A 23,465-nucleotide genomic window follows, 5' to 3' on the forward strand; every position below is an offset into this window, starting at 1 on the left:
ACTATGTAGAAAAATAATCTGCACCAAGGCCATACTACTGATTATACTGTATGTATATGTACGAGTTGAATACATGTATGTATATATATATATATATATATATATATATACTGTATAGAATAAACTTGTATTTCAACTATCATTACAATAATAAGCCAATTAGTGCCGGTGAAAACCGGAGACTTTAAACCAGGCAACTTCTTTATACCACCATTTTATATCCAAAATAGACCAATTATAATATCTTTCTAGTCCATGTTCATAAATCTGTAGCTGTGATGACTCACTACAAGTTTTTATATTGGCTATTTAGGATCACTTGTCCTTATTGCAGATAATAATTTAACATATTTGCTATTGGCTATTGGTAAAAGGTTTCTCATCTGTGATATGGAAAAAGGCAGAATATTAGCAAGATACTTGCCAATAATCCTGTGTCTGCCTTGATTGTGGAAGTTCAATTTAGCTGATAAATACATTCCCGTTTCACTGACAAGCCCTGCAGAGAATAGTACTTGAAGCCACTCTGATTATCCCAAATGATTCATAACAGGTCAGAAATAAGGGAGGAGAAATTGTAGGAGCTTTGTATACATATATTGGTCAAAACCTTCATAGATATTCTTATAGCCTTATGCTCAGGCTGGCAGTGGCAACATTCAGAACATAGGGCCCCATTTATCAACGAGACATAACCCTTTTAGCACTCGATAAAGGAGTTATGTGCTCCTTTCAATATTTAACAAATAGTTGCATAATAGGCAAATACAGGGGTGTGTGATTCTGGTTGCCTGGAAACCCCCTCCCCAGCCCACACCATGACCACAATAGAAATAATAATATAGAATGTTACTAGCGCTGTATGTTTTTCTCAGTATCACAAATGAAAGAAATGGCACCACCTGTGGATCTTTTATTGTGGGCTCCATTTACTAACGAGTTCTACTTGCAGTGATATTTTTCATTAGTTCACTGCGTTATTTTTCATTTTTTAATGTGTATTTATTAAAACACATCCTAGGTGCGAGCACTAATGAAGATTGCCCCTATCAGCGCTATTTTTCTTCTACGGATAGCGCTGACAATTTTTTTTCACCAAAATCTATTCTTTGCACATGCGCACTGAGGGTTAAGCCCAGTGCATGTGCAGTGTCACTACAAAACTGCTGTGGAGCTTGTGTCAGGGAGCTATTTCCTTGGACAGCAAGTAAGTGTAAGCGGGTGGGGAGTTTAATGTGAGCGGGTGACTGGTGCATTGGACAGGTGCATTGGACAGCTGTATAGGGTTGATAAAGTGGATGATTTGTGGCCGTCTGCGGGCCCTGCTCCTAGGGTGGTCAGGAGTTTATGGGGAGTCCGCTTATGCCTGCAGCAGGTGAGGGGGACTTGTCCGACGGGTGGCTGTCTTCACTAACCTGGCAGCATGGAGTGAGATTTGTGATGCTGGAGCTGCCTGTCATGACCTCAGCGCAATTTATACCCCTTTTCCACCAAAATTCCGGGTCTGACCCAGAGTTGGAACAGGGTTCCTATCCGGATCAGACCCGGAATTTAGCCGGTGCCGACTTGGGATATTCCAGAGTCGGCGCCGCTCACACCACAGTGGGGTCTGCACAGACCCGGCTTTTCCGGCGTGACAGTGGACGCTTGGAGATGACGTCATAGCCACTGAAGCCGGACCAATCGGCCGGCTTGCGGTGCACTGCAGGTCATCAAGACCCGGAGTGCGCCGTACACATAGCAGGGTTTCACGGGCTAAGCCCATGTTAAACCCTGCTATTTACCTGGGTTGGATTGCCGGTCACTCGACCCAACGATCCAACCCTCACCCCTTTACACCAAGGAGCTGCCCAGGTTAACCCTGCAATAACCCGGGTTTTAGCTCCGTTGTAAAAGGGGTATAACTGAGGCCTGTGCCTGGGAAATTTATTTAACATATATGAATGGTAAGTTAGCTTTACCGCTTGTTATTAAGATTTCCATCTGATGTCATGGTTGATGTGCTAGGAAATAGCGCTATTCTAAACTATCTATAACATACATTAATGAATTGCAACAACTCTTACATTTCATCACTAATGAGTTTGCACAGCTCAAACTTGTTAGTAAATGGAGCCCCATGTGTCAGCCAGTAATAAATCTGGAAAACATGCACTGTTAGAGATGCACTGCTATAGACCATATGGTTAATTATTATTACCATATAATAATACACTATCCAGTGCATGACGAGACCAATATGTACATATATGTCCAGAGCAGTGCTAGGTTCTTCTGCTGCTCCGCCAGACTCCCGGACTTGCTCCAATGCTCAGGAATGGTGCCCACACTTAAAATAAACACTCAGCTCAGACAGGTTGGCTCTACTGCTGCATTTAATGGCTTACTGTGATCGCTGGTACTGTATATGCTGGAATTATGACGCTCATTACACTTTGTATGATGCATATTAAACCTGGATAAGTGCTGATTATGCCCTCTTCATGGACTGGCCACACTCACTCTAAAATCAGGCATTTGGAAACCCCCCTCTAGAAATCCTGCATTTGCCACTGAGTTGCCTGATAAAATTTTAACATTGTGGTGTCAACATTTTGTATGTCAACCTTTTGACTACATCGCTGATCAGCTGCCAATAATAAATCAATCATTGGTGACTGGCATTTCTGTACAGCTAATGGTGGTGCAACATGATTGGAATGATGGGATACAGCAGAAGGTAGAGACACAAAATAATAAACTAGCCACTGTAAAAATCCTCAAACAGCCATTTGTTGTCAACAATGACTGAGCTTCACTATTTATCTCACGTGAACCTTGATGCTCTTGTGGCTCTAGTGAAGTTTTTGCTTTTATGCTGTACTGATTATCTGCCAGCTGGGAGCAGCTTTGTGTATCCTGGTGTTTTCCCTTAGCTTCACATTTGCTGCTGGAAGTGTTCCCCCGGAATGTTTCCCATCTTCAGGCAGCTGCTACCACAAAGGAGACAGATGAGATCACCAAAGGAAGCACTTTCATGGAAACCGCATCGATAGGTGAAATTCCCAGACCCAGTAGCTGTACTGAGATATGATATTTAATAGCGCTAATGACCAGGTCCTTGTTGTGATGACAATTCTCAGCACCACCTTGTGATTCTTCACTGCCTTGACATATGTTTTACTTTTTCAATTTGTGTGCAGATCCAGAGGCGTCACCAGGTCTGGTGACACCCAGTGCTCACCCTGGATGCCCCCCGCAAGCCGGAGGTACGCCAGGCCGAAAAGGGGGCATGGCCCAAATAAAGGGGGCAGGAATCCTGATAACATCACTCTGGGGGCAGCCCAGCATCACTGGAGATGTTGGGCTGCCCCCGGAGACTGGACAGTCTGCTCTGTCGGCTTCTCTTCTATGATAGGAGTCGGGTGGTGCAGGATAATGCTGTGATAAAGAAAGAATATCGGCAGTGCCGACTGGAAGCAGAAAAGAAGAAGCCATGCCACTGGCTGGGACGGGCCAGCGGCAGATGAATGCAGGCTGAGGACTGGGGAGGACTGCGGGGGTGGATTGTAAAAGAGCTAACGAAGCTCCCTCATCAGCCTCTCCCACCATACAGGTGGTCCCCTGAGAGGCCTATTATTAACCCCTCCCTAGACCACCAGGGGTCGGGCACTAGGCCCATAAGGGTAAGTTAGGATCAGGCCTGTGCCATCGTTAGGCGGGCATTAGGCTCGTGCCCATTCTATAGTGTCCTGGGCATTAGGCCCAGGGCACTGATTGTGCCACTGATAGGCGGGCACTAGACACATGGCCATCAGCCAGGCCTTAGGCCTGTGTACATGCAGATGGGAACTAGGTCCAATTCATAAAAATAGGCCCCTCCAGGTAGTTAGTGAACTGGTCAATAGGCCCAGGTCACTATTGGTGCCCCACAGTTAGTCAGGCCGTAAGGCCTGAGCCCATTGTGAGTGGCTCTGAGCATTAGGTCCAGACCACTGGTATAATAAGCAGGTCCGTATACCTGGACCGTCTGTTCACAATATGGCCTGAAGGTGAGAGGGTGCGATGCCAAGTAAGATACAAAAGTATACCTGCATGGCAGCAGGCACCGCACCCCTCTTACATTTAGAGTAGTCAGCAGGATACGGACAGCAGACATGATGTGGAACATCCCCAAGAGAACCGCCTCTGGACGGCAAAGCAGAACCATCCCCAGACATGTGAGGACAAAAGTGACTGGGTCATGGTGTCTGGAAAAGACATCATGAAGATGATGCAGCAGTCAATACAAGGTTGCAAAGAAGAGCGCTGGGAGAAGGGGCGCAAAAAAGCGGCTGTGACCCTCTGCAAGACATGTCAGTGTTCGGAACATTATGCCAGTGAATGTGCCTGACATGAGGCTGTGACCAAGACCAAGAAACGCCTCCGGTGGAGATCACTCAGATTGTCCAGCCGGAAGCAGTTCGAAGATGCGGTCCAAAGAATCAGGTGAAGACAGGACCCTGGTGTATGCTCTGTGGAACCTATAGGCATGAGCATAATAGCTGTCCACATGATGAAGAGTGGCACTTGGAGGATGTAGAGTTCTGGAATATCCCTTGGCGGAAGACTAGGCGGAGGCAGAGGTATCTTCTGTGTCGCAAAAGGTGGAGCATTGCCAAGAACTCTGGCGCGAGGTGGCCGAAGAGCCGGTGTGTGAGCTCTGCAAGAAAATGGACATGAGCTTCAAGATTGTCTATGGGATGAAGACCGGATGATCGTAGATGGCCAAGCCCAGAAATGGCTGGAAAAAAACAGGGAAGTGGAGTGAAAGAGCCTACTGGAAGTAAGTTCACAGGTGACCATTTCATCTGAGCAAAAGCCTAAGGGTAGAGATCCCTTTGTGAAGGAGGTGGCTATGGAACGCCCATTGGAGAAAGTGGCAACCCCCGTGCTGGAAGTGCCAGCAGCAGGGACACTTGGCCCATGGGTGTCCCTGGGAAGATGCAGTGGCACTGTTATGTCCTGAAGAAGAGGCTTCAATGAAGAAGGATCCTTACCCGCAGAAGACGGATGTGGATGACTGGCAGGTAGAGATGCCACACTATAAGGAAGAGAGTGAAAACCCGGTGGCAAAGAAGTCCAGGATCTCATGTTGGAGAAGTCCGTGACCTGGATATAATGTGGAACAGGAGAATCCTGGATACCTGGAGATACCAGTGGAAGAGATATGGAGTACGCTGAAGAAAGAAATCATCACCTGGTGCAGGAGTCTGTGAAGAAGAGTCCAGACTCATCGGAGACATCAGCCATAACTGAAGATGGTCTGGCCTATCAAGAGAAGGTGGAAGAAGACCCTGGCAAAGTACCCAAGGGTGTGAACTGCAGGATCTACCGGAACTGTGCTCGCAGGCGATTGCCCTCTGTGAGGAGAAGAAGGTCCTGGAGCGTGACTACCTGCCAGGAGTGATGGGCTGTATGGACAAGAAAGGAGATGATTGTGGTGGCATGAGAGGAACAGTTCCCGAAGAAGATGCGGAACTGTTGAGGATGCCCCACAAGGATATGCTGAAAATGTTGGACACCCAGGAGGGAAAGGATGCCTAGGAGGAATCCACTGTTGGGTGGTGGTTAGTGCCTCACCCCGAAGACAGTAAAGACACCCCAGAAAAGTTGGAATATGAAGAATGGGTGGCTGCTGCAACCTTGGGAAGGAAAATCCCCCTGGTGGCCCACTATGGGTGGCCATATCTAGTTGCTACTCCCACAGATCTGCAGACCGAGGCCAGGAGGTATGAAGCCTGACACCCCCCCCCCAAAAGATGCACTGACTTGGGGGATCATTATAGACACCCCCGAATAGCCCTGCTGAACGTATTTGGGGTGCTGAAATGCTCTCAATTGATGCTAATTAGCGTCTTTGCACAAGTGGTGAAGAATAGCTTTTAGGAGTTTTTTTTACTAAAATAAGTAGTCCCAGTAAATTTGGGTTACATGAATGGATGCAAGCATGGTTAAAAATTGTTAAAGTGATGTTTTAAAAAGCGTAAAAAACACAGCTTCTGCAAACACCTGCAAACAAAAAAACACCTGGGGCATACTTGGGGGACCCCCTGGAGTCTATTGCACTAATTTCTAAGTTTGTCCCCCAACTTTGTTTTTTTTTTTCACCCCAAAACAAAAGTACTTTTTTGGGGTGATCTAAAGCATTTTTTTTTACTTTTTTTGATGCAGTTTACCTTTGGGGGACTGTCCCATGTCTGCAGGTGTGTTCCCGCAACTTTGCCCCCCAAACCCCCAATTCTGCACTGCCTCCATTCAGAGGCGAATCTTTTCCGCTGGTTACAAGGAGCAGACTTTTCGCGCCCATGAATAGTCTTTGGAGTTGAATACGGGGATAAGTTCTCGCCTGGCGAAATGACGTCATCGGTGGACACTTTTGCCAAAACTGGCTTTTCGCCGGCAATTGAATACGGCCCTTAGGGGTACATTTACTAAGAATCGAGTTTTGTTTTTTTAAAACATTCTATACTTCGCCAAAACTCAGGGGGAGTTTTCCATTTTTCAACTCGCAAATTTACTAAGAAGTGAATTTAGCTGAAAGTGAGTTTTCCGATGGTGAAGTAGATCGAGATTTCTTCCCCTAGTTGCGAGTTTAGATGAGATTATCCACCCGAGATTGCAGTGTTTTCTCTCTGCCAAACTCACCTGAGCAAGCAGCCTGCACATATCAGTGAGATATGTGAAGGCTGCTTGTGTGTCGTACCTGTAAAAAACGAGTTAAAATATAATAAAAAATTACGTAGGGTCCCCCCCCAAAAGCATAACCAGCCCCGAACTTGTTAGCTAGTCCTGGTTCCTAAAATTACGGGGAACAAAACGAGTAGGGTTCCACCGTAATTTAGGAACCAGCACCAGGTTATTAGGCCAGTCCTGGTTTTAAATATAGGGTGGAAAAATTGTGTAGGAGTACCCCTATATTTAAAACCAGCACCGTACCCAAACCGACTGGGGTGTAATGCTACAGCCAGGAGACCCTATTACCGGATCTCCAGTGCCAAAGCAATCTCACCCCAAGCCGGTCAGGCCAAGCCGGGGATCTCGGGGGAGGTGGGGGCCCCCGAAAAAGGGGTCCCCCCTCTCCTGAAACTCCAGGCTCCCTGCTGGCACTTCTAGTTCCACAAGTGCAAAAGGGCAGGCATGCTGGCACCTGTAGTTCCACTGTAAAATACAATATTTGACTACTATTTTCCACTTTATTACCCCTGTACCCACAGCCCAGGGATGCGGGGAAGAGCCCCAAGCTTCAGACCAAGCCTGGGGTGTAGGGAGAGGGGGGACCCCTTTTTGAGATTCCCGGCTTGGCCTGAGCAACTTGGGGTGAGAATGCTTTGGCCCTGGAGACCCGGTAATAGGGTCTCCGGGCTGTGGCATTACAGGAGGTGGTCTATTTGAAACTTCAATTTATCAGTGACTTTTGATACAATCTCACTCGAGATTGTAATTTCGATTCTTAGTAAATTCGGGAGTTGCATCTTTTTCATGGAAAGTACAGTACTTCCTAATTTGGCCGATGGTGAGTTTATTTGAGTTTGCAATCTCACACGAGTTTTAACAGTGAAAAGAGAGAGCTCTCTTCTAAACATACTCCAGTTTGTCGTTAGTAAATTTGTGAGTTGAAAAACATGCCTAAACTCATGTGAGATTGCAATCTCATCCAAACTCGATTCTTAGTAAATTTACCCCCTAGAATGTATTAATTCATTTCTATTTTTCACGTTGAGTTTGTATTCTATATGTATGCCCAATTTGTTCATGGTTTATTGTATTAAATACTATGGGGCCTATGTATTAATAATCGTGGCACTGCCGCCATTACTAAGGATCCCTATTGCAGGGGATATTTTCATTGTTAATGAAAATATCCCGGCTATGTACAAAGGGGAACGTTTGTAAAAGACTTCCCCGGGGGAAGCTTACACTGCGCATGCGCAGAGCGTCATCCTCTGGAGTCGGCTGTGAGGGAGAGATCTAAAGACCTCTCTCCTGCATCGGGAGCCCCCATAGGCTTACAGCAGTTTACACCATCTGAAGATGGTGTAAACTACTGGGGCCAAACTCCAAAAAGCTTCGCTGTTTGGAGTTTAGTACATAGGGGTCAGATCATAGTCCCCATTCATAATAATGGGGACTGCAATCTGCAGTGCTAATTAGCACTTTGCCAGAAATTTCTATACCGACGCCGGAATCCTGACGCCCGGCATAATGCCGACGACGATATCCCGAAGAGGATCAGGTTACCGACGTCGGCATCATGACCACCACCATCCTGAACGTAAGAAAATGGGCAGTGGTGGGCTGGGCTGGGCTGGGGGGCAGGGTGCCATCTGCCCCCCGGGCCGGTACACTAGGGGCCGCCGCTGCGCTCTGTAAGAAGAGATCAGTGACAGCCCGGGGAGGTTCCTATGCTTGCCTCCCGGCTGTCACTGTCAGCAGTGCAAGTAAAGAAGGTGCCGGCAGACAAACAGGCACTGGGGAAACTACTCGGGTGGTCCGGGGCTGCACCGCACCACCCGTCCTGGCCGCGGAATTTACAAAGTGTGCCGAATCCTAAAGCTGCCTGGAGGCTGTTCTCTCTGCTCGTGTAAGCGGTGGAACTACCGGATACAATGGAGGAGGGAGCCTCCATTGCTCCAGCCCCTGGAGGTATATACTGCTGACTGCCGGAAGAAGGGAAGTTACGGACGGGAAGGCGGAGGGTTAGGGGACCACCTGCTGGGCCTGCATTAAATTGAGAGATCAGTGCTTTCAGTGTGGTGTTGTATGGGTGGAGTGGCACTGATCTCAATGTAATGCAGACTCAGCAGGTGATCTCCCCCCGTGTGTTCTGTGTTAGGGGCGGGGGAATCTATGTGTGGGTGAAGCGCCGTGTGAGGGGTGGGGGGTCCTGAGTGAGTAGGGAGAGGGTTTGTGTGAGGAGGTTCTGAGAAAGGGGAAAGATCTTTGTGTGGTGAGGATCTGTATGGGTGCAGCAGTGTATGTGTGTGAAGAGGTGATCTTAGTGATTAGGGAGAGCTGTGTGTGGGGGGGGTCTGAGAGTTGGAGGCTGTGTGTGTGATCGGGGGAGCTGAGTGAGTGGGCAGAGAACTGTATGGGGGGATATGAGTAAGTGAGAGCTATGTGGTGGGGGGTCTGTGTGTGAGGAAGGGAGAGCTATAAGAGGGTGGGATCTGTGTGAGGAGGGGAGAGCTATATGAGGGGACAGATCTGAGTGAGGGGCGTGAGCTGTGGGGGGGAGGAGCTGTGTGAGGGATATATATATATAATGTTTGTATTTATTTATTTATATATATATATATATATACACTAGGGGTGAGCGGGTTCGGATTTCTGAAATCCGAACCCCCCCGAGCCCCCCCGATCCGAGTCCGATCCGAATCAGGCTCGACTTTTCCCGCCTGACTCGGATCTGAAATCGAGGCAAAACGTCATCATCCCGCCTTCCGAGTCTCGCGGGTTTTGGATCCTATATAAGGTACCCACGTCGGCGCCATTTTCTCACTCGGCTGTGGACAGTGAAGAGGGAGGGTGGGAGTTAGGGCTGTGTAGTGTAGTGTAGTGTAGTGCTGCTGTTGTCCACTACTTCAAAGTCCATAGGGGCTGGCTGTGTTGTGCTGTGCTGCTGTTGTTAATAGGGGCTGTGTCCACTACTTCAAAGTCCATAGGGGCTGGCTGGACTGTGTTGTGCAGTCAGTTCTCCATAGGGGCTGTGTCCACTCCAAAGTCCTGTGCAGTGTCCCAGTCCTAAAGAGGTGCTGTAGTGTTGTCCAGGGGGTGCTCTGTCCATCAGGGGTGCTCCCCCCAAGTGCTAAAAAAATAATATATTTTCTGTGTTTGTGAATTGTGTGCGCAGTAGCCGCACGTGCATCAACAAAGTAGTGCCAAGCGTGCGCCTGTGTCATAAGTAAAGGGCCGGCTGGCTTGACCGTTAAAGGGTGCTGTAACCCCCGAAAGTACACTCCAGTCCAAACCAAAAAAAAATTATTTTCTGTGTTTGTGAATTGTGTGCGCAGTAGCCGCACGTGCATCAACAAAGTAGTGCCAAGCGTGCGCCTGTGTCATAAGTAAAGGGCCGGCTGGCTTGACCGTTAAGGGTGCTGTAACCCCCGAAAGTACACTCCAGTCCAAACCAAAAAAAAAATTATTTTCTGTGTTTGTGAATTGTGTGCACAGTAGCCGCACGTGCATCAACAAAGTAGTGCCAAGCGTGCACCTGTGTCATAAGTAAAGGGCCGGCTGGCTTGACCGTTAAGGGTGCTGTAACCCCCGAAAGTACACTCCAGTCCAAACCAAAAAAAAAATTATTTTCTGTGTTTGTGAATTGTGTGCGCAGTAGCCGCACGTGCATCAACAAAGTAGTGCCAAGCGTGCGCCTGTGTCATAAGTAAAGGGCCAGCTGGCTTGACCGTTAAAGGGTGCTGTAACCCCCAAAGTACACTCCAGTCCAAACCAAAAAAAAATTTATTTTCTGTGTTTGTGAATTGTGTGCGCAGTAGCCGCACGTGCATCAACAAAGTAGTGCCAAGCGTGCGCCTGTGTCATAAGTAAAGGGCCGGCTGGCTTGACCGTTAAAGGGTGCTGTAACCCCCGAAAGTACACTCCAGTCCAAACCAAAAAAAAAATTATTTTCTGTGTTTGTGAATTGTGTGCGCAGTAGCCGCACGTGCATCAACAAAGTAGTGCCAAGCGTGCGCCTGTGTCATAAGTAAAGGGCCGGCTGGCTTGACCGTTAAAGGGTGCTGTAACCCCCAAAGTACACTCCAGTCCAAACCGAAAAAAAATTATTTTCTGTGTTTGTGAATTGTGTGCGCAGTAGCCGCACGTGCATCAACAAAGTAGTGCCAAGTGTGCGCCTGTGTCATAAGTAAAGGGCCGGCTGGCTTGACCGTTAAAGGGTGCTGTAACCCCCGAAAGTACACTCCAGTCCAAACCAAAAAAAAAATTATTTTCTGTGTTTGTGAATTGTGTGCGCAGTAGCCGCACGTGCATCAACAAAGTAGTGCCAAGCGTGCGCCTGTGTCATAAGTAAAGGGCCGGCTGGCTTGACCGTTAAAGGGTTCTGTAACCCCCAAAGTACACTCCAAACCAAAAAAATATATATTTTCTGTGTTTGTGACTTGTGTGCACTGTGGCTGCACGTGCATCAACAAAGGAGCAGCGCCAAGCGTGCGCCTGTGTCCCATAAGTAAAGAGCCGGCTGGCTCATTTCTTAAAGAGTGGTGTAACCCACAAAGTGCACTACTCTCCAGCAAAAATAAAAAAATATTTTCTGTGTTTGTGTGCGCTTTAGCCGCACGTATATATATCAATATAACATAAATGGAGGACCAAACTTTCTCTGATAAAAATAAAATAGGGAAAGATCAAGAACCACTTCCTACTAGTGCTGTTGCTGCTGCTGGGAGTTGTTCATCATCCCAGAGAGGAAGTAGGAACATCACTACTTTTACTAAACAATTGACCCTCCAACAGTCCCTAGCGATGAGGATGAAGTACGACAGCAGTCATCCTGAAGCAAAACGTATAACTGAGGCCTTGACTGCTATGTTGGTGTTAGACGTGCGTCCGGTATCCGACATTAGTGCAGTGGGATTTAGACAATTGATGGAGGTAGTGTGTCCTCGGTTCCAAATCCCGTCTAGATTCCACCTGCATCCTCAAAGCAGCAGCGACAAGCGTGCGTCTGTCTGTTAAAGGGTGGTGACACCCTCAAAGTGTGCTACACAAACAATTAAAATATTGTTATTTTTTTTTCTGTCTTTGTGAAATGTGTGGGCTGTAGCCGCACCTGCATCCTTAAAGCAGCAGCGACAAGCGTGCGTCTGTCTGTTAAAGGGTGGTGACACCCTCAAAGTGTGCTACACAAACAATTAAAATATTGTTCTTTTTTTTTCTGTCTTTGTGAATTGTGTGGGCTGTAGCCGCACTTGCATCCTCAAAGCAGCAGCGACAAGCGTGCGTCTGTCTGTTAAAGGGTGTTGTAACTCTCAAAGTGCTCCAAAAAATCAAAAACATTTTTTTAATGTGTTTGTGACTTGTGTGCGATGTAGCCACACTTGCATCCTCAAAGCAGCAGCGACAAGCGTGCGTCTGTCTGTTAAAGGGTGGTGACACCCTCAAAGTGTGCTACACAAACAATAAAAATATTCTTCTTCTTTTTTCTGTCTTTGTGAATTGTGTGGGCTGTAGCCGCACCTGCATCCTTAAAGCAGCAGCGACAAGCGTGCGTCTGTCTGTTAAAGGGTGGTGTAACTCACGAAGTGCTCCAAAAAATAAAAAACTATTTTTTAATGTGTTTGTGACTTGTGTGCGATGTAGCCGCACTTGCATCCTCAAAGCAGCAGCGACAAGCGTGCGTCTGTCTGTTAAAGGGTGGTGACACCCTCAAAGTGTGCTACACAAACAATAAAAATATTCTTCTTTTTTCTGTCTTTGTGAATTGTGTGGGCTGTAGCCGCACCTGCATCCTTAAAGCAGCAGCGACAAGCGTGCGTCTGTCTGTTAAAGGGTGGTGACACCCTCAAAGTGTGCTACACAAACAATTAAAATATTGTTCTTTTTTCTGTCTTTGTGAATTGTGTGGGCTGTAGCCGCACCTGCATCCTTAAAGCAGCTGCGACAAGCGTGCGTCTGTCTGTTAAAGGGTGGTGACACCCTCAAAGTGTGCTACACAAACAATTAAAATATTGTTCTTTTTTTTTCGGTCTTTGTGAAATGTGTGGGCTGTAGCCGCACCTGCATCCTTAAAGCAGCAGCGACAAGCGTGCGTCTGTCTGTTAAAGGGTGGTGACACCCTCAAAGTGTGCTACACAAACAATAAAAATATTCTTCTTCTTTTATCTGTCTATGTGAATTGTGTGGGCTGTAGCCGCACCTGCATCCTTAAAGCAGCAGCGACAAGCGTGCGTCTGTCTGTTAAAGGGTGGTGACACCCTCAAAGTGTTCTACACAAACAATTAAAATATTGTTCTTTTTTTTCGGTCTTTGTGAAATGTGCGGGCTGTAGCCGCACCTGCATCCTTAAAGCAGCAGCGACAAGCGTGCGTCTGTCTGTTAAAGGGTGGTGTAACTCTCAAAGTGCTCCAAAAAATAAAAAACTATTTCTTTTATGTGTTTGTGACTTGTGTGCGATGTAGCCGCACTTGCATCCTCAAAGCAGCAGCGACAAGCGTGCGTCTGTCTGTTAAAGGGTGGTGACACCCTCAAAGTGTGCTACACAAACAATAAAAATATTCTTCTTTTTTCTGTCTTTGTGAATTGTGTGGGCTGTAGCCGCACCTGCATCCTTAAAGCAGCAGCGACAAGCGTGCGTCTGTCTGTTAAAGGGTGGTGACACCCTCAAAGTGTGCTACACAAACAATTAAAATATTGTTCTTTTTTTTCGGTCTTTGTGAAATGTGTGGGCTGTAGCCGCACCTGCATCCTTAAAGCAGCAGCGACAAGCGTGCGTCTGTCTGTTAAAGGGTGGTGACACCCTCAAAGTGTGCTACACAAAGAATAAAAATATTCTTCTTCTTTTTTCTGTCTTTGTGAATTGTGTGGGCTGTAGCCGCACTTGCATCCTCAAAGCAGCAGCGACAAGCGTGCGTCTGTCTGTTAGAGGGTGGTGTAACCCTCAAAGTGTGCTCCACAAACAATAAAAATATTCTTTTTTTTTTTCTGTCTTTGTGAATTGTGTGGGCTGTAGCCACACTTGAATCCTCAAAGCAGCAGCGACAAGCGTGCGTCTGTCTGTTAAAGGATTACATCGGTGACAGCATCCAAGTAGGCATGTCAGACAGTCTGTACCTGTACTGGCAGGAAAAAGAAGCAATTTGGAGGTCCCTGTACAAACTGGCTCTATTTTACCTGAGTTGCCCCCCCTCCAGTGTGTACTCCGAAAGAGTGTTTAGTGCAGCCGGGAACCTTGTTAGCGAAAGGCGTAGGAGGTTGCTTCCACAAAATGTGGAGAAGATGATGTTCATAAAATGAATGATCAACTCTTCCAGGGAGACCAGCCTCCAGAAAGTACAGAGGGACCTGTGGTTCCAGCAGGGACGAATTAATACTCTGTGAGGATGAGGATGTACATAACACTGAAGAGGGTGAGGAATCTGTGGATGAGGAGGATGAGGACGACTTCTTGCCTCCGTAGAGCCAGTTTGTGCAGGGACAGATTAATTGCCAGCTTGTTTTGTGGGGGCCCAAACGAACCAATCATTTCAGCCACAGTTGTGTGGCAGACCCTGGCGCTGAAATGATTGGTTTGTTAAAGTGTGCATGTCCTGTTTATACAACATAAGGGTGGGTGGGAGGGCCCAAGGACAATTCCATCTTGCACCTCTTTTTTTTCTTTGCATTATGTACAGTTTGGGGCCTAGTTTTTCAATGCCATCCTGTCTGCCACTGCAGTTTCACGCCTAGATGGGTCACGTGTTTGTGCCGCCCACTCGTGTCGCTTAGCATAGTCATCCAGCTACCTCGGTGCAACCTTTTGGACATAAAAACACTATTGTGAGGTGTGAGGTATTCAGAATAGACTGGAAATGAGTGGAAATTAAGGTTATTGAGGTTAATAATAGCATAGGAGCAGAAAAACCTACAAATTCTGTGATTTTAGCTGTTTTTATGCTTTTTTTCAAAAAAATACAGATCCAAAACACAAAACCCAGAACCCAAAACACGGAAGGGTGGTTTTGGCAAAACCAATCCAGATCCAAAACACGAAGAAAGATCCAGATCCAAAACCAAAACACAAAACACGAAAAGTGGCCGGTGCACACCCCTAATATACACACACACACATTAATATGGGGCCCCAAAGCAGCATTTTTATTAATTATCAGTTCTTAGTCTCGATAATTATAATTTCTTGTAACCAATATTGCACGTGTGTTTATTTAGAAATAGAGTGTGCTGCATTGCCGCGCCCCTTCCCTCCCCCTCAGTGTTTATACAGTAATGCCAGCGGGAGGGTGGGGGTGGGGTTTTCTATTGATGGTGCATTCAGACATTACCCTTTTGGGGCCAAGCTGCGAAATGGTTCACAATATGCTGAAAGAAAAGCCGGGGCCTCTGGCTTGTGTTTGCCCCCCAGGCTGAATGTTGCCAGCCAGCCCCTGAAGATGGGTAAGTATGATACTTAGCCCGGGGATGGGGGGTTTAGGTTTAAGCACCACTGGGGGGAGGTTAAGGTGAGGCACCCATCGGGGAGGTTAGGCACCACCAAATTAGAATTGGAGGGGGGGGGGAAGTGTTAGGGTACTTACCACCCCTGTCGGGATCCTGAATGATCGGGCTTCCGTCATCTGTATTTGAACTGGTGACTGTTTAGCCACCGGGATATCATACCGATTCCCCTTTTTGGATTGTGCCTCAACGGTAGTATTCCTCGCCCTTTGCTGACAGGAGTCAGGCAGCTGAACCAGCCCACCCCTGGAATATATAGTACATTGGGCAGCTAGTTTTAGTTCTTTTTAGTCAAATGTAAGTCAGGCTAAATAATATGAGTGTGTAGGTGTTAAAACACATTATATTATATAAACCTACCTATCTATTACTAAATAAAGAAAATTAGAACAGCTGGGATCAACTCTGTGTATGCTGGATTCCCAGGTATTAATTGTGCTATTGTTATTGGGTCCCTATAATATATAATGTGTAGCCTAGCTGACCTTTGGTTTTCTACCCAAAGTGTTTTGCTCACAATGCTTGATTTCTCGTTCAGGGTACTATGTTCCCAATTTCATAAATTATAATAATGGGATATATACTGCATAATAATGGTATACAGTACATACTACACACGGGGGATAAATACTAAATAATGGGATAAATGCTGTACATATGTAGTATGTGGGGTAAGTTCATAGCATATTTTTGCACCAGGTCCCACCACTCTCTAGTTCCGCCACTGCCGGCAGCTGCACCCAGAGGATAAGCAACTGTAGGTTTATTGCAATTCTCCTCTCTTTTCATTCTTCTTCTTTGTGCTGTGAATTGTTTGTGCAGAGTTCCTGGGGTCTGGTGGTTTCTCTTACCTGAGCTAGACCATTGCACTAGAAGGTGATGGCTAATAATAACCAGGGCTGATGCAGAACCTCTTTGGGTGCCATTCGGAGTTACTGAACAGGATGCGATCATGAAAAAGCACATACAGGGACAAGGGTCCCTGCGATGTGCTGGGAGTGAAGTGACAGCATCACTTCTGTGCTGGGACTCCTGTGCATGCGCGGTCTACTGACCACACAAGCATGGCGGCAATTGCTGGGGGCGGGTTCCTATGGAACCCTTTCTTGGCTAGATTTGCAATATGTAGCCCATAAGCTACAGCGTCTTACACATTCCGGGACTTCATAAATCTGAATGCATCGCAACCCCTAGAGAAACCTATGGGGGTTGCGGTGCCATCGGAAATGGAGGGACAGCAGCAGATATCTGAGATATCTGTTGTGATCCCTCCATAATAAATTAGGGGGATATTGCAGGTATCCCCCCCAAAACAGGCATTTTTTTCCGGGGAATGCACCGTAAATATTATATGATAAATGGGCCCCTTTGTAACTGTAAATTATTAATCTGATAAATAATACACTGTGACTCTGCCATATTGCCTGTTTAGCTCTTTTCATGTGGATACGGAGACTGGCATGAGTGTAATGTATACTGTACAATAAAGTCCCTGATGCACACTATATGATTTGGATAGGCATGTTGGTCTATTGTTTAGGAATTGAACAGTATTATTATTGAGCAGAGGCAAACAGGATGGTGTCCTCCCATAGGCAAACGCAGGGGTGGTTTCCGTTTGCCTGGAGACCCCCCTCCCCAGCCCACACCATGACCACAATAGAAATAGTAATATAATAGATTGTTACTAGTGCTGCATGTTCTTCTCAGTATCACAAATGAAATAATTAGCACTACCTGTGGATCTTTTAACATGTATCAGCCAGTAATAAATAACCTGTGCACCAACTAGAAGATCTAGAAAACATGCACTGTTAGAGATGCACTGCTGTAGAGCCCAATATGTACATATATGTCCAGGGCAGTGCTAGGTTCTTCTGCTGCTCCTCTAGGCTCCCGGACTTGCTCCAATAGTCTGGAATGGTGCCCACATCTAAACTAAATATGTTCACCTCAGGCAGGATGGCCCTACTGACGCATCTAATGGCTTACTGTGATCACTGGTTCTGTATATGCCTGGAATTAATACACACAATGTACTTTGTATGACGCTTTTTAAAGCTGGTTAAGTACTAATTTTGCCCTCTTCATTGACAGGCCACACTCGCTCTAAAATTAAGCATTTGGAAACCCCCCTCTGGAAATCCTGCATTTGCCACTGCCTCCAGCTAGAGAGGACAATAAAAATGTGTTATGCGGTGGGTTGTCAGTTTTTCAGCGGGACTCAAACATTGCATTCCCCTGGTGGGCCCTTCATGTTCCAGTCCGACACTGGAGGGCTGTCAGGCCCCTACTAAAATTATGATTGGAAAAACAAAGTTTTTGTCAGTTAGAAGGGGAGCTGGCCAGCTGTAGTTAGGCAGGTAGATAACACTTAAAGGGACAGTACCATGATTTGCTCTTGTTATAAAATTCTCGTCTTTTATTGTGGTTGTTATTCCATGCAGTGTAAACATGTTAGAACTGTTATGTTAAATGTTGTGACGCACTTCACACACACTAGGTTGAGGAGGATGTTTTTTTAGTTAGTGTAGTGGTGTGACTTAAGTTAGGTTTAGGTCCTGCATAGCTGTGCTTATCTCCTTACAGGGACCTGAGCAGATGAAGAACAAGAGTGGACACAGTGAGAACATTTGTGTGTGTACTGTCTCTTACTGTCTGTTTATCTTTCCCTGTCTTTCTTCATTCAGGGCATACAGTGGGCCTTGCAAGGTCGAGTCTTTACCTGGTGCGCAAGTACCTATAGATGAAACTCGGGATCTGAGGCCAAAAGTGCCAGTGGTGATCTTCACTTAAAACCTGAATCCCTGGTTCAAGTGATTCTTGATCTGGTAGGGCTTATCGGTCTTTCATGAGGAAAGACGGCTCTCACATCTTCTCCTTCCTACTAGGTCATCGTGTCCAGTTTGGTATACCAGGACCGTCTGTTCACAATATGGCCTGAAGGTGAGAGGGTGTGATGTCAGGTAAGCTATGAGAGTACACCTGCAGGGCAGCAGGCACCTCACTGCACCCCTCTTACATAACACTGCAGCATTCGACTTATGTCATTGCAGGGGAGCCGGTATTTTGGTGTCATCTCCTCCGATGGTGACACCCGGGTGCGGCCCGCACCCCCCTAATGATGCCACTGCATACTTGCCTACCCTCCCGATTTGGTCGGGAGCCTCACGAAAATCGGGTGTCACTCCCGACCTCCCGGGAAGGCAGGCAAGCCTCCCGGGCATCAACTATCCGTCCGCCCCCCCTGCACTTAATATAAAAACCCGGCAGCGGAGGGGCCAGTGACGCGATTCGCGCTGAATCGCGTCATCACGGTCCCGCCTCCTGCCTCACAATGCCTTTAAAAACGGCATTGTGAAGAGGGGGCCGAGCCGCAATGACGCAATCACGATGCCACGCCCCATGCTCCACCCCAAAATACTCGTCACCACCGGGCCACACCCCCTTTTGCCGCAACCCGCCCCCCGCCAAGAAAGCCCGACAGCTCCCTCCCGGAAGGAGGGAGTGAAATGACGGCATGTATGTGCCACTGTGCAGATGATTTTGTGGAAGGTAATGCACAGAGATGACCTGATATACAGACATCTCTAACTTCATTCCACGTTCCACCCTAAAAAAAAAACAATAACCTGAATAACCCAATAAATGCACAGGAGGGCTAGCGACGGCCTTCGGTGCCTGCGAGAACACATACTCACTGTACTTATTGCAGAAAATATAGTGAAAAGTATGTGAAGTGGATTCGAAGGGACAGAGGGCCTGATTCAGAGCCGGACGCTATTTGCGCTCGCTCATTCAGAAAAAGGGGCCGGCTATTTAAATTGAGCGCTCGCTCTTTGCGGTCTGTTGACGCCTCTATGTCTGAGCGAGAGAACGAAACATGCGCTCGCTATTTTGTAAAGACGCCCCCTGGCCGCTCGCATCCTACATCATCTCCGCAATTTATTTGATTAATCGAGTACATCGAAAGGCGTCTGAACTGCTCGCAGTGCTTGTGGTTGGATTTTCCTACCGCAATCATGCGAACAGTTCAGGCTAAGAAACAACCAAGTGACGTGGTCGATGACACTGCTTTGTTAATTATGCACACCCTTAAAATGCCCGTTTTGACCGTTTGGCACGCCTGCGTTCGGATCTCCACTCCCCGTTTTCAAGCACCTTCCCCTGTTACCACCCACAAACGCCTCATCCTGTCACTCAAATTAGCAGGCACTCGCTATTTTGCGAGCGCCCGATTTCTGCCCGCAATGACTGGTTGGCGCATGCGCATTATGACCCATACGCATGCGCAGTTGTGTGAACATCGCTCGGAGCGAATGAGCAGCCGCTTACGAGCGGCTCTGAATCAGGCCCACAGTTTTATCTCAAGCTCTGTCCCTGCATGCCATTTTTGATACATCCTTGCAGGGAAGTAGTTATAATCCCGACATGCGGCATCCCAGATGAAGATATCTTGGCACCAGAATGCCACTTAGATGCGGATTGTGATAAATGTGCCTCTCTGTGTGCTCTGGGGGTCATTCAGACCCGCTCGCGAGCAAAGGATGCTCGCAAGCGGGTCGATGTTGCCCCACTGCGCATGCGCAAGACCGAGGGAGCTCCGTCGTGCGCATGCGCGAGCCCCGGATAGCTCCGGGTTTCGCACCAAAGGGGGCGTGCTGTCGATGTTGATTGACAGCACGCCCCCTTTGGTGGGCGTGCCGGGGGCGTGGCTGCCAGACGGGCATGGGAACGCCTACCGTCTGAAGCCGGCCCCACTGACATCACAAGTGATGTCAGTGGGAGTGATTTTGGCTCTGATAGAGCCAAAATCACTCCTGGGCTTGCGGCAGCGAGACCCTACCGCAGGGTCTCGTCGCAAGCCCGATGGTCGCGATGGTCAAAGACCATCGCGACCATCTTTTTGGCCGCTCGCATATGCTGTGGGTGGTCACCCACAGCTATGCAAGCGGCCAGGAGGCCGCTCCATTTTCAGGTAGGAGGGCCCTGATTCAGAGCGAGCGCTCTGGTCAGAGCGTTCAGCTCTAAATCAGGCCCTCTGTCTGATTCTAAGGGGCTCCCCATTTTAGGAACTTCCTACCTGAGTAATTCTGATCTATAACCTTATGTGTAATAGTAATGCTTAATGACCTTTGTGGCTAATAGTTACTAGTGGAGGTGTTGCCCATAGTAACCAATGAGAGTCTACCTATTATCTTCAGGAAGGTGCTAAATCATAAGTAGAATCTGATTGGTTGCTGTGGGCAACTCCTCCACATCTATAAATTTGCACTAGTAAATAATATACCCCTTGATCTGTGCTGTACTTTTTCAGAAAAAAATACTTTCTAAATAAATAAATGGTTGTTATAACTGTGATAAATATATAATGACTAATGGGTGAATAGAACAATTAAAACATGAGTTATATACAAAATATTGACATGTTTTTTTCAAACATGTCTTATGCACTGATTTATCTTGTAACCAGTGTTTACTCCAAACTAAAGAGATCTCTTCACTCATTCCTTTCTAACACTAATATCTATTATCTACCAATTACTCACTTCTGCTTTTAGGGAAACAGCTATAAGCATTGAGAGACTCTAATTATAACCTATTCCTCTGAGGATTTCAGAAATCTATAGTGAAGATTAACTTGATGTGTTTATCATGTGTTTATCTGTTTCAACAGGCAGTTATGGTGAATTAGGGTGTAAGACAATTATTGTAATCAAATTGCTGATGCAAAACCACAATAACTTGAATGAGATATTGTAAGCGCTGAGGGCTGGCTGCATACAATACTCACTTTTCCTGGCAAAAGGATGAGAGAACAACAACGGGATGTTTCATGCTAAATACACAGAAAGAAAGCAATAGCCAAGGAACTGAGCAATAACAATAAATGTGGAGCTACATATACGAGTGATAAGTAGGCACTGCCAATGGGGAGGAAGAGATATTGGAAGGATTGTAATAATCTCCACCCCAGCTCTCTGTGTTCCGTACTGTACATCCACTCTATTACACCTGTGGGTCCGATGGGTCTCAAGGAAGGTAGCGCTAAAAAGTAAGATGTTTAGGGCAGAGGCGTCACTTACCTGGGTGACACCCGGTGTGGCCGGACTGAGTTCTTTTTAAATGGGGCGTGGCTTTGCGGAAAGGGGCGTGACAGTGACCAGCAAAGCCACACCCCTTGTGTGTACCGATCTTGAGGGCGTTACCGCCTCCCGTTCTCGGCACACAGTGGACTTCCCCAGCGCTCCTGCAGCTGCTGGGGCAGCCCACAGTCTCTCCCCTGCCTCTCTCCGTGTCCTGTCTTCACAGTGACACCATTTGACGGGGTGACACCAAAATAGCAGAGCAGCTCTGCTATTTTGGTGTCAACCCCTCAGATGGTGTCACCCAGTGCGGCCTGCACCCCCGCACCCCCTAGTGACACCAGTGGTTTAGGGCCTGATTCTGACATGCCTGCAGGTGGCGCTGTGGCTGCGTCTATTTGTGGAGTTGTGGATGTGATAATATGCAAATTCTGGTATCAGCCTCCCCCTGGTGCAGTAGCCAGTGTCTGAAGGAGCAAGCACTGAGATGACCACTTTCAGCGTCTCTGCACACTGTAACAATGTCGGTGATTCTTACACACAGATGCACCATCGACACTTGTACCAGCCCTATGGCAGATGTAGTTTCTCATGGCCTCTGTCTGAGAACACAGCCGCTGTCACTGACACACCCACAGTGCTCCCATAACACACCCATGAGACAGATTTTTGTTGCTGTGTTCACTTCAGGCTACCTCCAGTCACCACCCATGAATGCCAATCACTGTGCTTCCCCATTCTGATACCGTCTCTCCCTATTATATAGAATTGTTGAGCATAGACTGTGTAATGCATGAGTCATAGGGGTTTCCAAAACTTTTAACGCATGTGCAGGAGCAACAATGGCTCAACAATGGCTCAGTTACATGAACAGCAGCATTGCGTCAACTTGTGTGCACCTCTAAATTAGGCGCATAGTCTCTCAGTATATGTGATAATCACATTACTACAATATCATGGTAACATTCACTGGGAGGTATAATCCAAAGTAGACATGTGCGCTGGACAAATTTTGCTGGATTTGGATTTGGCTCTTATTCGCCCGGCTTTGGATTTTTTACAAAAATGTACAAAAAAAGCTAAAAATCACATCATTTGGGCTTTTCTTTGTTCCTAGAATATTATTAACCTCAATAAAAGTAATTTCCAATCATTTACAGTCAATTTATACCACCTCACAGCTTACAATATTGTTTTCACCAATATTGACCAAAGGCTGCAATGAGCTGACTGGTTACTAAGCGACAGAGCAGCGGCACGGACACCGCAGTTTAAAGCACATCTATGAAACACTGCCACACAGCAGTGGCAGAAATGAAAGGTAGTGCAAGATGGAATTGTCACAGCCATAGCCACTTTAACATATGCAGAGAGACATTGCAGAGCAGTGCACAGCGTGCAAGCGAACAGTGAAATGGTGCCAAGTCCCGCTTGTGGCGCCTTATATAGCAACGAACTCTTGCGAGAATCTGAAGTCGGGAGGATGACGTTCGGTCTTGAAGTGGGATCCGAGTCAGATGGGAACACCCAAGTCTCGGCTTGTGTGGACTCGGATCCCCATTGTTCGGAGAGGTTCGGATTCCACAGAATCCGAACCGCTCATCTCTAATCCAAAGTAGCTTCTCCTCACAGTTTCAGCATTGACGTGTTTCATATTCCAATATGATACTTTTTCAAGGTGTATCAAAGTGAAGGTACATGGTATGCTGGGTATTACTGGCATGTTACCCGGACAACTGTTATATTTGTTGCTGTAAGTACAACTTAAAGAACAGGACTACTATTTGCAAAATTGGTCAAACTCCTATTGGGCTTTCTCTGCCCTGGAATTAGATACTGCACATTGCACCTCAAGTGAAACTATGGAGGTGATTCTGCTTGGGACGAAATAGCAAACCTGCACGCAAGCAGCTTTGCAATTCCGCCCTTGTAAATATGCAAATGCTGTAGGAGGCATATGACACCTCCTGCTGCATTTGCAATCCCAGCACTGTGGACGAGGTCGCGAAGGTGGACAGCGCCGGGCCGCCAGCCTCAGCTTACTCAGGCTGGCCGCCTTGCGAGGCCAGGAAACTGCATCCCTGGACAAAGCCCCTGGCCTTGCCACTCCCGGAAAATGGGGCGGACACGCCCCCGTTTCTGGGAACGCCGGCTGAACCTATCCCCGCACTGCCCCTTAAATGCCTATACCTA

General features: G+C 47.1%; 1 protein-coding gene and 1 pseudogene across 1 annotated transcript in view; one reads left to right on the forward strand and one right to left on the reverse strand.

The window, feature by feature from the left end:
* Positions 1-23,465, reverse strand: part of BMERB1 (bMERB domain containing 1) — a 286,252-nt gene that overhangs the window by 231,096 nt on the left and 31,691 nt on the right. The gene's annotated exons all lie outside the window — the stretch shown is intronic.
* Positions 2,784-5,129, forward strand: LOC148522228 (uncharacterized; annotated as a pseudogene).

This window comes from Taudactylus pleione, unplaced genomic scaffold (assembly GCF_031769625.1).
Source record: "Taudactylus pleione unplaced genomic scaffold, aTauple2 ptg000149l, whole genome shotgun sequence".
NCBI lineage: Eukaryota > Metazoa > Chordata > Amphibia > Anura > Myobatrachidae > Taudactylus > Taudactylus pleione.